The 13,495-nt window shown below is 46.3% G+C and overlaps 1 protein-coding gene across 4 annotated transcripts in view; it reads right to left on the reverse strand.

Moving 5' to 3' along the window:
• Positions 1-13,495, reverse strand: part of SMARCC1 (SWI/SNF related, matrix associated, actin dependent regulator of chromatin subfamily c member 1) — a 383,361-nt gene that overhangs the window by 343,586 nt on the left and 26,280 nt on the right. The window lies entirely within an intron of this gene.

Below are 13,495 nucleotides of genomic sequence, written 5' to 3' on the forward strand. Positions count from 1 at the left end.
ACATGCCGGTGCCCAAAGATCCTCCCTCTTCTGGGCTGGGTGGTGCGTCAGAGATCCTCCCTCTTGCCTGTGCTGGGCTGCATTGGGCCTTGAGCATTTGCGCATGCTCAAGGCCTTCTGGTCTCGCTCTCTCCAAGATTCTCAGACGCACCGCCCAGCCCAGAAGAGGGAGGTTCTTCGGAAAACAGCATAACACACTCTGAACAGGAGTGGAAAAAACAACAAATACTTATAAACTACTGTTGGAACATGTGTAGAACTTAATCCAGGTATAGAAAACATCCCCATAGCTCACCAGCTAAGCCATAGCCACTGTTCTTATTTCTCCCCAGTCCTAGAAAAATTCTAAAACCTGCAGAAAAAAAAAAAATCTGCACGCAAGCAAAACAAAAACCCACAATCACTGCACAAAGACAGACAGGGTGGAAGACTATACTAGTCTACAAGCTAACAAAAAGAAAATTAGCAGGCAAGAACCTAATTTCTCCTTCTGTATCGCTTGGTAGACTGGTATAGTCCTTACCAATCGGACATACCAAAGCAGTACCCATTAAGGGTGGGACCCAAGAAGGGACAACACTAGAACACGTTCACCGAATACCGTGTCCCGACGCGCTTGAACATCCACATGGTAGTGTCTTACAAAGACCAAACTGCAGCCTTGAAAATATCCACTAGAGGCACCAGATAAGATTCAGCCCAAGAAGCTGCCTGACCCCTAGTGGAATGAGCCTTAAGAAATTCTGGAACAGGCTTCTTCTTTAGAAGATAAGCGGTAGTAATTGTCTTCTTAATCCAGCGCGCAATAGTAGCCTTAGAAGCGCCATCCCCCTTACAAGGAACCGCGAGAAGGACAAAGAGATGATCTGATTTCCTGATCTCCTGGGTCCTCTGCACATAAGAGCAAAGGACCCGACTGACATCCAACTTGCGCAACTGTCTCTGCTCGGAAGAGCCCTTCCAGCTACCCAACACCAGGAGAACCACAAGCTGATTGACATGAAAAGGAGAAACTACCTTTGGCAGAAAGGAAGAACAGGCCTCCAGACAACCCGCTCCCTAGAAAACTCCAAGAAGGGAGCCCTACAAGAGAAAGCCTGCAGCTCAGAAACACAGCCAGCTGAAGAAGACCGCTTTAAGAGTAAGGTCTTTCAAAGAACATTCGCCCAACGATTCAAAAAGTGGGCACACTAGAACAGATAGAACCAGATTCAGATCCCAAGATGGAACAGAGGGTCGGATGGGAGGCTTGAGCAACTTGGCCGCCCTCAAGAAGCAAATCACATCAGGAACGGCTGTCAAATGCTGACCTTTCAATAACGCCCAAAAGGCTGACAAGGCCGCCAGCTGAACACGGAGAGAAGACCAAACAGTCCCCTATCCAGGCCAACCTGCAAAAACTCTAAGATGTTAGGCAGGGAAGCGTGAAAAGAGACCACTCCACACGCATCACACCACTCCTCAAATAGACACCAAGCCCTCACATAAGCCCGAGAGGTGGAAAGCCTCCGGGACCCCAAGAGAGTTGAGATCACTTTATCTGAATATCCCTTTTTATCCAGGCGACCCCTATCAAGAGCCAAGTCGTAAAACAAAAGGGACCCGGATCGAACATTGGAATGGGACCCTGAGTTAGAAGGTCATCCAAGTGAGAAAGAGGATCCATCACCAGATGTCTCACCAGATCCACACACCACAGTTGTCGAGGCCAATCCAGAACCACCAGAACCACGAGGCCCGAAAGTCAAATTATGCATTGAAGAACTCTGCCCACTAATGCCCACGGAGGGAACACATACAAAAGCCCCTCCGTTAGCCATGGCTGAATCAGAACATCTAGGCCCTTGGCCTGATCGTCTCTGCGCCGACTGAAGAAGCGGGGTGTTTTGGCGTTGACACTTGTGGCCATCAGGTCCAAGAGGGGCCGACTCCAAGACTGCACTATCAACTGAAAAGCCACCGGGCTGAGACACCATTCTCCTGGATCCAGCACGTGACGACGGAGGAAGTCTGCTTGAACATTCTCCACTCCAGCTATATGTGAAGCTGATATTTCTTGAAGGTGCGACTCTGCCCAGATCACGAGCAGTCTCGTCTCCTGTGCCACCAAATTGCTCCTGGAGCCCCCATGATGATTGACAATGGCCACCACCATGGCATTGTCCAACAGAACCTTGACTGACTTGCCCCTTCAGAAAGGACTAAAAGGCTAGCAACGCCAGACAGATGGCTCTGGTCTCCAAGACATTGATTGACCAAGAAGCCTCCTCCAAAGTTGTATTTTTCTTAACTTATGGTCCAATATTCTACCCGCTCTATTGTTTGTTTCAAAATATTCCTGGCGTAACCATTGAAGTTTAGTACTAATTATCTCCAAATCTAACGCCTGGAGATCCAATTTAAGTTGTAATTTTACTTCTTTCTCCGGAGGTTAAGTGTAAGGTTTGTTAGTGGCCCCCACAATATATGGTTGGTGGGGTTACTTGAGAGGCGCCCTTACAAACGCCAGGTCCCAGGTTCAGTTCCTTCACTGAAGATTCACCAGGAAGTAGAATCAAAGAGGCACAGCCAGAGGTGATTGCATAAAGAATATATTATAGAAATAGTCTTTCAGAAAAGCAATATTCTGAAGCATTACAATGAAGCATTACAATTAAGTAGAGAGCAAAGCAGTTTCCCTGCCTTACAGAGTCCAGAAGGAAGCGTGAAGTTCCAGGGAAAGGCAGAGAGAGAGAGAAAAGGGGGATGGGGTGATGGTCTAAGCTTCGTGTTCCATAGATAAAGAGAAGGAAGTACGGAGAAAGAGAGCGAGAGCTAGAGCTGCCGATGTGCTGCAGAAAGGAGGCTTTTATAGCTTGGAATCTTATTCTGTGTATAGAAACTATTGTAAGTCCCAGTATCTTTCTGTTTAGAATTTGTAAACTGTTTGAAACAATGGTTAATTTAATTGATAAGGAGGGTGTGATACTTGCAGGCATGGTAGATGGGATTAGTCTCTGGCTTCTTTGTCCCATTCAAGCAGCCTATCTTCTTGATAAACAATCCAGTCTGGCTGAATGATTAATGTATGTGAATTCTGTGCACCTGGACCCATTGTCCTAAGCACCCTCTTAATCAGACATTAACACCTTTTAGCTAATCATGATTCAATTGTCCTAAGCACCCTCTTAATCAGACATTAACACCTTTTAGCTAATCATGATTCAATCAGGGCTACTTAAAACATATCAATCAGGGCTACTTAAAACATATCAATCAGGGCTACTTAAAACAGTCTCCCTGTCCTCAGGGTCTATCTGCATTCACATGCCATAGTCAAATTGATATCATTTCCCATAGGCCTTCGCTGACATAAGTAATGCCAACTAAAAATGCTGAATGGTAGCGATAGCTATGCTGACAGTAAGCTTCCACCCTTATGTTTCAATTCTAATGCGTAAATCTGATCTTGTAAATTCTCCGTCTTACACATACGTACCCTCCGAACATGGGTCCCCAAACCAATGATTTTACCACGCATAACCGATTTTAAACATTTCCAAAGGGTCTCTGGGGAAATATCTCCAATATCATTAAATTGCAAATATTCCCCAGGTCTTTACCCAATTGTTGCACATGTATAGGGTCTAATAAAATACTATCATCTAAAAGCCAATATTTCCTACCCAACTGGGCACCTTGCATCACCAGATTAAAGCAAATTGGGGCATGATCAGACCATATCCTAGTTTCTATGTTAGAGGAGCTGCCTGCCTCTATCAAATCTTTCCCCACCAGCCAGAGATCGATTCTGGAATAAGAATGAACATCAGAGTAAAAAATATAATCAATCTCTGTCAGGTGTTGATATCTCCATAAATCAATGAGATTCCATGTCTCCATAAATAGATATAATTGGTGCCGCTTAGCTTTACACCAATATTAGAGTTATCCAGCTTCACATTTAAGGTAAGATTAAAATCGCCACCTACTATAATTTTCCCTTCTGCGTGTTGCATCAATATATCTCCTATTTTATTATAAAATATCCCTCGATTCACATTGTAGTGCTCTCCCTAGGGCCTTTTAGCCGGGCGCTCTGCCCGACTAATTTAGATGACTGCCCGGCTGTCATCTTGATCACGAATCCTGCTGCTGCTGCTGAACTTTTTTTTTTTTTTTTTAAACCCTCTCACCGGCTTGGAGATTTCCCGGGCTGACTCGGCACAGCCTGACTCCCCAAACTTCAGTGTTTGACTACTGCCTGTGAAATATATACAAATCACTGCCGATTTATAAGCACGGAATGGCACATCAGAAGCCGATCTGAAGGGTGCTCCTCAGGTTGCCTCCAGTTTCGCTCGGGAGAGTTACTGAGCTATTTTGCTGTTTCTTTAACCAGGCTCGAACAGGAATGTGTCCTCTGATTGGGTATGTTTCCCTGTCTCCAGAAAGCAGAATAATCCTGCTGCGTTGAGTGTAAACCCACCTCCCACCTCCACAAAGCTGCTGGTAATGCCTCGTGTGCATGCATGAAAGCAGGGGCAGTTTGAGGATATTGCCATTGGCTGCAAAGGTTGGAGAGTTTGAGTTGCCCGACTGGAAGATGTCTTTAGTTGGCAGGGCTTTGGAATCCCCACCAACTCAAGTATTTATATATTGCACTCAGGCGGGGAAAAACTTTGGTGCTCATCCACTAATTTTGGGCTCCAGTCCTTCCCCCAAATCAGCTATATATGACTACACCACTGAATACAAAAATAATTGTGATGCACATATCCCAAAGCTAACATATTCTAATTAATAAATTGAAAATAAAACAATTTTTTCTACCTTGTTGTCTGGATGTTTTGTTTTTCCATCATTTTGGTCCCAGTTTCTTTCTGCTTTTTGTCTAACTTCAACTAATTCTCTTTCCAGTGGCTGCTGTCCATTTTTTTCTCCTCTTCTGTCGTTCCATTTCCTTCTTATGCCTATCTCCAATGTATTGATTTTTCCCTTTCAGCTTTAACTTTTTCTTTTCTGCCTCAGTCTACTCAAATCTTGCCTTCTTTCTCACCCTTCTTCTTTTTAAATGCTCTGCTACCTCTCAATTCTCCATCTTCTCTCAGTCCCCAGCTCTCCCATTTCCCATCTCACTCCTTTCCCAGCCTCATATTCCCTTCTATCTACTCCCTATTACCACATTTCTACCACTGTACTCACTGCTCTTTCACTCAACTTGTCATCTCCCTATTGATCTCATCCACATGGCTCACCACTTTCAGAATCCCCCTCCCTCTCTCCACTGGTCAGGCTATATTTCCCTGTCCCTTTCTTTCCATCCCCTAGCATCATCTTTTCCCAGCTCTTTTCCCTCCTGCCCTTCCCATGGTTCCATCTCTCCTCCTCTATCTCCATGGTCCAACAATTTGCTCCCTCTCTTTTCTGTTTTTCTTCTTCTCTCCCCCTTGATGCTGAACAATGAAATGGGGAAAAATATTCTGCATCTCTCTGCCTTCCATCCACAGGCGTAACATTTCTCCCTCCCTTCCATCCCTAGATCCAACTTCTCTCCCTTTCTCTTCCCAACTGCCCCATCCCATCTCTCCCCCTGTCTGCCTGCCTCCATTCCCCAGGTCCACCATTTCTTCCTTTCTCTTGCCAACAGTTCTCCCTTAAAGTATCTCTTTCCCTTTTTCTCCACACCACCCCAGGTCCAACTTTTCTCCCTTCAGACCATTGCCCACCATCTCTCTCTCTGTTCTCTGTTTCTGGCCCCATAAGCTCTCTCCACAGGCCCAATCTGGCACTTCTTTTAATACCCTCCCTCCAAAAAAAAACCCCAACATCCAGGCTTCCTCGGCCCAGCATGTTCTCCCCCCTTCTCTCTGCACCCATGCATCTCTACCTCACTCCTCTCCCACCACCATGCCCAATAATTCTCTCTCTGTCTCTGTCCCTCCTCTCTACCCAACAGTTCTCCTCTTTCTTTATCTCCCCAATTGCACCATCTCTTTTCCTCTCTGACACCCAATTCTCCCTTTCTATTATCTCCCTCACCTCTGCATCTCTTAACCTCACTCCCTCCATTCTTCCATCTTATGGCTCATTCTCCCCTCTATCTTTCCCTTCATTCTGTGTCCTAAGTTCATGCCCCTCCCTCCTTCCATTATTTTTCCTAAGTTTGAGCTCCCTCCCTCTCAAGTTTCACGCCCTTCTCCCTTTCGTGCTGCGGGTGTTTACCTTTTTCCTGCTCCCTCCTCAGGCTTCCGCGTGCCCAGGTTGGATCTGGGAGAGAAGCGTCGGCCCAATCTTGATAAAGAGCTCGACAAATCGCTTCTCCATCATGGCGTGGAACGAAGCCGGCAAAGAGGGATCCGCATCAGCAATGGGACCTCCCGCACGGACATCGCTAACTCGGCTGCCAGGGGGCTTGGACTTAGAGGCCTTGGGCACCTTCAGCACCACTGGAGGAATGGGAGGCTGCGCTACCTGACCTGAGGAGACAGCGGAAGTCACTGCAGCAGGCGTCGGAGTCGAAGCCAGCACGAACGATGCAGGCTTGAGCAGATTCGAGGCCGAAGATGTTGAATCGGAAGTCGAAGGCATGGCGCTCTGCGAAGAGGGCAGCACCGGGGACGCCTCCATGCTAAACAGCGACTCCCACAAAATACAGCGACGCTTAAAAGCACGTGCTGTAAGTGTGGAGCATGGCCGGCACGATTTTGGAAGATGTTGAGGCCCCAGACACTGAAGACACCGTCGATGAGGGTCTGTCAACGAAATCGCGTGCTGGCACTTGACACACTTTTTAAAAATGGTAACAGGCCGGGACATAGGCCGAAAAAGCTCTGCCGCAAGGTCGAAGCTGCGGGGCCGCGGTCGAACGATCGAAAGAAATTTTTTTTTAAAAAAACAATAAAACGCAACGTGAGCCAACGATAATGAGCCCAAAAAAACCTCAAAACTGCGGGCACAGAAGGCACAAGTAAAGGAACTTCGCGCAGAGAGTTTCGAAAGCAAACTTCTCAGCTCCTCGGAAGAGAAAGAACTGAGGAGACACACCCAGTGCATCGGGCGGGAAGGCACTAGCGCATGCGCGGTGTGGGCAACTCGAAACTTCTAAAAGTTTCTACAAACAAGTATGCTTGTGAGATGTCCGCATCGGGGCTCCATTGGATGACGTCACCCACTAGTGAGAATACCTGCCTGCTTGTCCTGGGATAAACACTGTTATTCACGTTGTCAAATGTGACTCGGACAAAAGGTCATGGACTGAAATTGAGGGGCAACAGACCCAGGACAAATGTCAGGAGGTTCTGTTTCACACAATGAGTGGTGGACGCTTGGAATGCTCTCCCGGAGGAGGTTGTGACGGAAACCACCATTCTGGGATTCAAGGGCAAGTTGGATGCACACCTTCTTGCAAATCACGTTGAGGGATACGGATAAAACAGGGTCTTCATCAGAGAGCACCTGGCTTGGCCTCCGCGTGTGTGGGTCACCGGACTAGATGGACCTAAGGTCTGATTCGGTGAAGGCATTTCTTATGTTCAATGAGAAACACCACTTTCCAAGTGAGATATTTCAGATCAGCCGAAGCCATTGATTCAAAATGAGGCTTCATCAATTGAGCAAGAACAACATTGAGATCCCAAACCAGTGGAGGCAGTTTGAGAGGAGGTTTGACATTGAAAACTCCTTTCATAAATTTGGAAACCACCAGATGAGTGGAGAGGGGTTTCCCTTCGATAAGCTGATGCAAATCAGCAATTGCACTGAGATGGAGTTGAATGGATGTAGACTTGAGGCTAGAGGTAGATAAGTGCAAAAGATAATCCAAAACGGAAGACAAGGAGGTATCTCAAGGCTCCTTGTTGAGAGATGCACCACGTAGAAAATCTAGTCCATTTTTGGTGGTAGCATTGTCTAGTGGCAGGCTTTCTGGAAGCCTCTAAAATGTCTCAAACAGGTTGAGAAAACTGAAGAGGAGTTATGTTAAGAGGTACCAAGCTGTCAAGTGTAGAGACTGCAGGTTGGGATGAAGTACAAATCCTTGACTCTGTGTAAGCAGAGATGGAAAAACTGGTAGAAGGTATGGCTCCCTGCTGCTGAGTTGAAGTAGAAGGGAGTACCAAGGTTGCCTGGGCCACCGAGGAGCTATCAGAATCATGGTAGCATGATCGGTCTTGAGCTTGACAAGAGTCTTGAGAATCAGAGGGAATGGGGGGAATGCATACAGGAAGAGATTCGTCCATTCCAGAAGAAAAGCATCTGCCTTGAAGCAATGAGGAGAAAATATCCTGGAGCAGAACCGAGGCAATTTGTGGTTGTGGGGAGATCCAAAAAGATCTATCTGAAGAGTTCCCCACTGAGAAAAAATGTGATGAAAAAGCGAGGAATTGAGTGTCCATTTGTGAGGTTGCAGAAGACGACTCAACTTGTCCACCAGACAGTTTTTCTCTCCTTGAATGTAGACAGCTTTCAGGAAGGTTTTGTGAAGGATTGCCCAATCCCAAACCTTCAAAGCTTCCTGGCAAAAAGGGAGAGATCATGTTTGTTGACATAGTATATGGTGACTTGGTTGTCTGTCCGAATGATGAGTACCTGGTCGTGAAGAACATATTGAAAAGCTTTGAGAGCACTGAAGATCGCTCTGAGTTCCAACAGATTGATATGAAACTGACGATCTGTACTGGACCAATGGTCTTGAGTACGGAGACCGTCGAGGTGAGCCCCCTAAGCGTAGGTCGAGGAATCTGTTGTAAGGACCTTCTGATGAAGGGGCGTCTGAAACAGTAAACCTCTGGACAGATTGGAAGAGAGCATCCACCAGCCGAGAGACTGTCTCAACGAAGGAGTGACTGTAATGTGTCGACAAAGTGGTTCGCAAGCCTGCGTCCACTGAGATGCCAGGGTGCACTGAGGAATTCTAAGGTGAAGTCTGGCAAAAGGAGTCGCGTGAACGGTCGAGGCCATGTGACCGAGTAGTACCATCATGTGTCTCGCTGAGAATGAAGAAAGGGAAGATACTTTATGACACAGCTGAAGAAGAGCATCCAGAAGCTGCTGAGGAAGGACTCCTCCGAGCTGGACAGTGTCCAGGATAGCTCCAATGAATTGTAGATTCTGTGAGGGCTGAAGTTGAGATTTGGGAAAGTTGATTTCGAATCCCAAACTTTGTAGGAACCAGGTAGTCCGTTTAGGTCGCTACGATAACCCCTTGAGATGTTGAATCTTTGATGTGCCAGTCATCGAGGTAGGGAAATATCTGAAGACCATGGTTCCTTAGAGCTGCTGCTACCACTACCAAGCACTTGGTGAACACTCTGGGAGACGAGGCCAGGCCGAAGGGTAGTACTCTGTATTGATAATGCAGATTCCCCACCCGAAATCTGAGATATTGATGGGAGGCCGGATGAATGGGAATGTGAGTGTAAGCCTCCTTGAGATCCAGAGAGCATAACCAATCGTTCTGATCGAGAAGGGGATAAAGAGATGCCAGGGAAAACATTCAAAACTTTTCTTTGACTAGAAATTTGTTGAGAGCCCTGAGATCCAGAATGGGCCGCAGATCGCCCGTCTTCTTCAGAACAAGGAAGTAACAGGAATAAAATCCTCTGTTCTGCTGTTCCAAGAAAACTGATTCGATGGCATGGAGACGAAGCAGAGCTTGAGCTTCCTGAAGAAGAAGGGCGGTCTGGGATAGATTGGAAGGATACTTTCTTGGAGGAAGCTCTGCTGGAACCTGAGTAAAATGAAGAGAGTATCCGTCCCTGATGATGGTGAGTACCAATAGGTCGGATGTAATAGTCATCCATTGGTGATAAAAATGATGGAGACGACCTCCTATAGGGGGAAAAGAAGACAGAGGCAGAACGGTGGAGGTTATGCTCTGTTTTAAACAGTCAAAAAGGCTGAGTAGCCTTAGGTGCAGCAGAAGGTTGAGGTTTTTGTTGCTTCGGAGGCTGCTGTTTTTTAAGAGGAGGGCGAGTGTAAGGAGCCGTCCTCGGAGCGAAACGCCATTGATAGATAGGAGCAGGGCGTGTAGGTTTGGCAGGAGCTGGCTTTGGATTAAGTTTGACAATAGAAGCAAAGGATTTTTCATGGTCAGACAATTTCTTGGTGGCTGCCTCGATAGATTCATCAGAGAGGTCATTGCCTTCACAAGGAATATTAGCTAAGCGGTCCTGAAGATTAGGGTCCATGTCAATGGTACGAAGCCAGGCAAGGCGACGGATAGCTACAGAGCAAGCAGCTGCTCGGGCAGACAACTCGAAGGCATCATAAGATGACTGGAGGAGATGCAATCGGAGTTGAGATAAAGAAGCAAGGACTTCTTGAAATTCAAAATGCTTTTGAGTATCCAAATAAGTCAAGAACTTTGGTAATAGAGAAATGAGAAACTCAAAATAAGTAATGAAATGAAAATTATAATTGAGGACTTTAGAGGACATCATGGCATTTTGATAGATGTGACGTCCGAATTTGTCCATAGTTTTCCATTCCCTTCCAGGAGGAACGGTGGCATAAATCTTGGAAGGATGGGACCTCTTCAAGGAAGACTTAACAAGCAGAGATTGATGAGATAACTGCGAGTTGTTGAACCCTTTGCGATGCACAGTTTTATACCTAGAGTCCAATTTTCCTGGAACAGCTGGTATGGTATAAGGTGTCTCCAGGCATCGACCAAACGTCTGATTTAAAAGCTTGTGAAGAGGAAGCTTAAGAGATTCTGCCGGAGGTTGAGGAAGATGGATGACTTTGAGGTACTCCTTAGAGTATTTGGAGCCAGTATCTAATTGAAAATTCAATTCCACAGCCATCTGACGAAGAAAAGATGAGAAAGATAACTGATTCGCCAATGCTTTGCCTCGAGAAGGACTCGAGGACATCGAGGCAGCCTGGGTCAAAGATGAAGCTTCGGCAGGAAAAAAGTCCTGAAAAGAATAGGGAGACTTGGACGAGGCAATCCAAACCGCCGCATCCTCGAAGTTCGGCATTGGAGACCTCGAATGAGGAGTTGGTGGTCTGGTCGAAGTAGGAGTAGATCGAGGCTTAGTTGAAGAGGGTCGTTCTTTAAAAGAAGAACCATGCCTGGAAGTATGCCTCGATGAAGGCCTCGATCGTCGGTGAGAACTGTGCTGGAAGCAGATCTCGAAGATCGAGGAGACTTCACCTCGGAGACAGAAGCAGTCGATTGTACCAAAGAATGGATAGGACTGGAGGCTGTAGAGCGAAGCTCCAGAGGCTTGGTGGAGGAACCTCGATGCACTTCCAAAGACTCTGCTCCTTGTATAGAGTGTGAGGATTCCTGCCGAGGCACTTGTAAAGAATCTGCTCCTTGCTTCACGTGCGTGGATGCCAGACCAGACACTCGTAGAGACTCTGCTCCCTGCAGAGTGTGTAAGCTCAGACTGAGGCAAAGGAAGCGGCTCGACCTCGTGGGAGTCTGCTGAATGCCCAGGCTGGATAAGAGGAAGCAGTTTCGGTCCCATATTAGTAAGGAACTAAATAAACTGCTTCTCCAATATGGTCTGGAAGGAAGCCAGCAAGGATGGATCCGCATCTGAAACCGGACCACCTGCTATGGATGGAGGTTCCACCGAGGCAGTGTAAATGTGCTTCGACTTAGAAGTCTTAGGCACTTTAAGCACCACCGCTGGAACTTTCTGCTGAGCTATCTGACCTGAGGAAACAGGGGAAGATACAGCAGGTGTCATCAAAGAAAGAGCTGCTGCAAACGACGAAGGTCTGATGAGGCTCGAGATGGAAGCAATAGAAGCAGGAGGAGGTTCGGTCGAAGGTGAGGCCGAAGGCACCTTCGATGTCGAGGGATCGGAGGAAGAATCCATGCCGAACAGCTTCTCCACCAAAAGATGACGACGTTTAATGGCTCGAGGTTGAAGAGTAGCACAGCGCTTGCACGACTTCGGTTGATGTTTCGGCCAAAGGCACTTAAGGCACCAACGGTTTGGGTCTGTAAGGGAAATCGCACGTTAGCACTGGCTACACTTCTTAAAGCCCATGGCAGGCCGGAACATAGGAAGAAAAATAGCTGCCGCAAGATCGAAGTCTTTGGGCTGCGGCCGAGTGGCCTGCCCCGGTAAACTGATTGAAGAACGAAATTTTTATTTTTTTTTTTAACTAGAAATAAAAGAAATAAAATAAGAACAGCGATTCGTGAAGAAAAAAGTTCAAACCGCGGTTCAGAGAAGGTACAAAGTAACGAAGTTAAACGCAGAGAGTCAAAGACGGACTTCTCGGCTCCACGGAAAACTGAGAACTGAGGAGATGCGCCCCACACTGGGCAGGAAGGCACTCACGCATGCGCGGTGCGGTCTACTCGAAACTTCTGTTTTCTTCAAGCAAGTCTACTTGTGAGGCGTCCGCATCCGGGCTCCGTTGAGGATGTCACCCATTTGTGAGAATAGGCTGCCTGCTTGTCTTGGGATAATTTATAATTCGTAAGGATGGAACAGTTAGTAGATTTTTATCCTCGGATCATAAGGAACGGAAAGGAGAATACAGAATAACAACTCGGTCTAGGAATAGCGGCAAGTTGAATTGTAAAACTTTGCAAGTGATGAGCGCCTGTTTATAAGTTATTCTGTGGTTGATAGGAAGCTAATGTACGTTATTTAGTAATGATGTGATATGGTCAAATTTTCTTTTACCTGTGATGATTTTTATTGCAGTATTTTGTATTAGTTGTAGTCTTCTTATTTTCTTTTGTGTGATTCCTTTATAAAGTGAATTAGAGTAAACCAGTTTTGAAATGATTAATGAGTGAATTAAAATGTTTAGTGAGTGAGCATCCAAAAAGTTAGCTAAGGATCGAATCATACGCAGCCTATGGAAACAACTTTTAACAACAGAATTAATTTGATCATGATAATTTAGTTTATTATCCATGATGACTCCCGAGAATTTTTATCTTATTGATGGACTGAATTGGAAAGTTATTAATGCAAATTGGTGGTGGACTCTTGAGTCCCTCTTTCCATATTGTTTTTTTATACTTAAAAAAATAAGTTCAATATAAAATCATAACTATTCAAGGCTTGAGTGGATGTGATCAGTAGGTTTGTGGGGACAGGGTTGGAGACGGGGACAAATTTTTTCCCAGTGTCATTCTCTACCCCTGATGTCAAAGCACTTAGCTGCCGCAACAAGGCTGCCAGCTTCTCCTGGAGCATGGCTTGGAACCAGTCAGGGACAGCAATCGATATGAGTAGGGCCAGTGCTAGTGTTGAGATGGTGTCATTTTGTTGAGCACTGAGCATCGGAGCCCAATACCGACGAGAACACTGGACCTGGCGTTGAGGTGACATGAGGGTTCAATGCAGATCAGCCCTGGGGCACTAAACACAGTGCATGACATCAAGGCAGGAGGGCAACCTCCTCAATGCCATTGCACTCCCAGTGTCTGAATGAACCATCTCAGCTATCAGGGCTGATGCTTCTAATGTAGACATTAATGGACTGGACTTGGTGCCACATTTTTCGTATTGGATCTCTCTGGCTCCTCTTC

Source organism: Geotrypetes seraphini, chromosome 2, assembly GCF_902459505.1.
Source record: "Geotrypetes seraphini chromosome 2, aGeoSer1.1, whole genome shotgun sequence".
In the NCBI taxonomy this organism is placed as follows: domain Eukaryota; kingdom Metazoa; phylum Chordata; class Amphibia; order Gymnophiona; family Dermophiidae; genus Geotrypetes; species Geotrypetes seraphini.